The sequence below is a fragment of the Octodon degus genome, unplaced genomic scaffold (genome assembly GCF_000260255.1).
Source record: "Octodon degus isolate 3935 unplaced genomic scaffold, OctDeg1.0 scaffold00347, whole genome shotgun sequence".
NCBI classification, from domain to species: Eukaryota; Metazoa; Chordata; class Mammalia; order Rodentia; family Octodontidae; genus Octodon; species Octodon degus.
The window spans coordinates 1,101,983-1,106,254 of record NW_004524923.1 but is presented as its reverse complement, the minus strand read 5'-3'; the positions used below and the strand labels follow the sequence as shown (position 1 = coordinate 1,106,254).

Below are 4,272 nucleotides of genomic sequence, written 5' to 3'. Positions count from 1 at the left end.
AGGAAGACCTGACTTCAATGTGATAAAAGCCATCTATGACCCATTTCTAACATCTTATATTGGGAAAAACTGAATGTCTTCCCTTTAAAATCAGGAGCAAGACAAAGATGTCCATTAACACTATTTTTGTTTAACATGATCCTTGAAACAAGCCAGATAATTCGGGCAGGAGAAGAAAATAAAAGTGATATATAGCTATACATACATGGATATAGATTCAAAATATCATGTTTTGCAGGTGATGAGGTCCTTTACTTAGATCAAAAAATTCTGCGAAAGACTCCTAAAATTGATAAGCAAATTCAGTAGTGAAGCACGATATAAAATGAACATAAAAAATCAATACCATTCCTATATACTAACAATGAATTTACTGAAAAAGTAATTAGGAAAACAGTACCATTCACAGTAACATCAATAAATTACACTTAGGTGTTAATCTAACCCTGGAAGTGAAATATCTCTTCAATAGACATTATAGCACTCTGAAAAAGGAAATTGAGAATTATGTCAAAAAGTGGAAAGTCATCCCCAGTACCTGGATCACCAACATAATCAAAATAGCTATACTTCCCAAACTGGTACAGATTTAATACAATCTCAATCAAAACACCTATGCCATTTCACACAGAGCTAGGGAAAACAGTCTTAAAAATTAGATACACTGAGAAGAGACCCAAAATTAAGAAAATAATCCTGGGTCACAAAAGCAAAATAGGTGGCATCACAGTTCCAGACTTGAAGTTACACAATAAAGTTACAGCGATTAAAACAGCAGGGTTCTGGTGCAGAAACGGGCATGTAGATCAATGGAACAGCAAAAAAAGCAGAAACAACAGCTATTTCATCATCGAGAAAGGAGTAAAATAAATACACTGGAGGCAAGATAGCCTCTTACTAAATGGTGCTGGGAAAATTGGATATTCACATCAGAAGGTTGAATCTGTAATCCATACATCTCACTGTGTACTGAACTGCAGTCACAACGAATCAATAGTGCTGGGAAAACTGGCTATCTGTATGTTGAATGTGGATCTCTCATTATGCACTAAACTAAAAGAAAAATATATCCAAGACCTAAACATTAGAACAGACACATTTAATCTGCTGTAAGACAAAATATATAACGCTTTTGAAGACATAGATATAGGCCAGGATTTTCTGAAGAGAACTCCAATGACACAAGAAATAACACCAAGAATCAACAAATAGGATTATATGAAATGAAAAAGATTAAACACAACAAATGAAATAACCAACAGGATGAGAGACCACCTAGGAGAACAGGGAAATAATTTGCCAGCCATTGGTAAAAATTGGACAGAGTACTAACATCACAAAATATAAAGAACTCATCACCACTGGCCATCAGAGAAATTGAAATTAAAACTACCCTTAGAAGGGACAGCCAAATAGCTCAGCAGATTTCCTACAAGCTGGTGCAAGGGCCAGGGGTTCAATCCCCAGGCATGCTGTGCCTGCCCCATCCCCGGGGCGCTCTGAGAGGGCAATTGAGAATGAGCATGGTGGCACGTGCTGTAATCCCAGCTCTTGGGAGGCTGTAAACAGGAAAATCACTGAGTCCGATCTAGTGGTGAGACCCTGAACACTCTGTAGACCCTTCCCTAAAATACAAAACAAAAAAAAAAAACTAAAAAAAATTATTAAAAAAGGGGCTGGGGAGATGGCTCAGTAGAATAAGCCCTTCCCTGGTAAGTGCAAGGGCCTGAGTTCAATTCCCAGTTCCACCAAAAAAAAAATTATAAAAAACCCCTACACTTAGATACAATCTTATCCCAGAAAGAATAGCTATCACCAAAAATATAATGATAACCAATGCTTTTGAAGAAGTGAGGAAAAGGAAGTATTCTCCACTCTTGTGGGAATGTAAACGAGAAGCAGTATGGAAATCCATGTGGAGCATCCTCAAAAAACTATACATAGGAATTTCATTTGACCCAGTTATCCTTCTAAGGAGCTTCCCAAAACTGTTAAAATAATTGTATTGTAGGGATACATGGTTGCCCTTGTTTATAGCAGCACAATTTATAATAACTAAGTCTTGGAAGCTGCCTATATGCCCATCAACAGATGAAAGGATAAAAAAATGTATTTATACACAATGGAGTTTTCTACGGCCATAAAGGAAGGTGAACTTGAGGCATTTGTAGGTAAATGGATGCATCTTGAGAACACAATGTTAAATGCAAGAAGTCAGACACACAAGCGCAAACATCATAGGTTGCTGTATAGGAGAAACATAAAATATATGTAAAATAAAAATAAAGAATGAAACAGAAGAGAAATAAATTAGAAGACAAATTAAAATACTTTCTCAAATCACACATTCCATCTTAAAAATATTTTAGTATGTGTGCTTATGTATAGTATTAGTTTATCTTAGATTGCTGAAAAAAGTTTTGTGTTATTGTCTCTTGTTTGTAAGAATCTTTTTGGTGTATGTCTCATACTATGATTAAGTACTTTGAAGATGATACAGTATGTGAACTGTTATTATCTTTTTGTTGTGAAATTTTGTTCTTTGCAGAATAAAAAATTCAAAAAGAATCACACTACAATTTTAACAGTGTATGTCAGGGCTCCATTGTGTCCCATGAGCCACAGGTTGGATATACCTGCTGTAGAATTTATTGTTAACATAGAATTTTACTCTGTTGTGAAACCTTTATTGACACAAAAAATGATCAACTTCAGAATTCTTTGATGTAATTGATTCAAGATTAACCTAGAATTAGCTGCTCTTCTGTAGAGGCACAAAACTTCTAATTGAGAGTTAGTCTGTCTATTTTTTATTTTATTTACTTATTTATTGGCAGAACCAGAGATTGAACTCAGGCCCTTGTGCTTGCCAGGGAAGCACTTATTCTACTGAGCCATCTCCCCGGCCCCAAAAGTTCAGAACGATATATTTTTTTGCTGGCTCAGGATGCCTTCAGGGCAGGTCTGGCAAGGCTTGAGGATATGGGGTTTGAACCACAGCATCCTGAGCCTGAGTCCTTTCTTGAATCAGTCACTTAAACGACTGAGCTAATGGACAGGCCCCCTCTATTATTTATTATAATGCTTTATCATCTTTTATTTATCTAAATTTACCATTTTGTGGCTAGGTATTGAAAAATAATACATAAAATTTTGTACATTCCTTTTTGTAGAAAATCCAATTCTCTGGCACATGAATGTGTTACTTCCCAGGAGGTAAAATTGAGGTTTTTGTCCATTGGGGCTAACATTCATTTAGCTGCTCCTTCTATTTCTACCCACTGATTTGTGTACCTGTAGTACTGTAAGTCACTTTAGGGTATCAACTTTCATTCTAAACACAAACTCATTTGAATACAAAAGCTGACTCATTAGAATCTTTGTGATGGCCTGTTCAATTAAATTTTAAGTGAGTTATATCCTTTTGAAATGAAATGCCTGCAGTATATAGAAAGCTTGGCCAGATTTGTTTGTATTCCTGGGTATGGTGAAACTACATAGCCATTAGAACATCAATGTTTCTAAAAAATATCAATGTTTATTCTGAGCTCAGACTGTCAATTTTATTTTTCAATGTATGTGGTTTACTTTTTGTGCCTTATTGTTACATATGATTTTTATTTTTGATCACAGTTTAAAAACAAAAATATTCAGTAGCAGAGAAGGATACAAAGTCAATACCCAAAAGTCAATAGCATTCCTCTACACAGATAACAAACACTCTGAGAAGGAAATTATTGAAACAATACCTTTTACAATAGCACCATGGAAGATGAAATACCATGGAATTCATCTAGCTAAAGAAGTTAAACATCTCTTCAAGGAAAATTATAGTACCCTGAAAAGAGATCGTAGAGGATTTCAGAAAATGGAAAGATATTCCATTCTCCTGGATAGGAAGAACCAACATTGTGAAGATGGCCATACTCTCAAAATTGCTATTCCGATTTAATGAAATCCCTAGCAAACTACCCGCAACACACCTCCCAGACCTAGAGAAATTATTCCTAAAATTTATTTGGAACCAGAAAATACCTAGAATAGCAAAGGCAATCCTGGGCAATAAGACCGGGCAGGAGGCATTACAATTCCTGAATTGAAATTATACTACAAAGCTACTGTGATAAAATTAGCATGGTATTAGCAACAAAATAGACTTGAGGATCAAAGGAATGGATTAGAAGATGCAGAAACCTCTATGAACACACTCAGCTACCTTATCTTTGACAAAGGGGCCAAACATAATTACTGGAAGAAAGCCTCTTTAACAAA

The 4,272-nt window shown here is 35.5% G+C and overlaps 1 pseudogene; it reads right to left on the bottom strand.

Moving 5' to 3' along the window:
* Window positions 1-4,272, bottom strand: part of LOC101577980 — a 28,916-nt pseudogene that overhangs the window by 23,414 nt on the left and 1,230 nt on the right.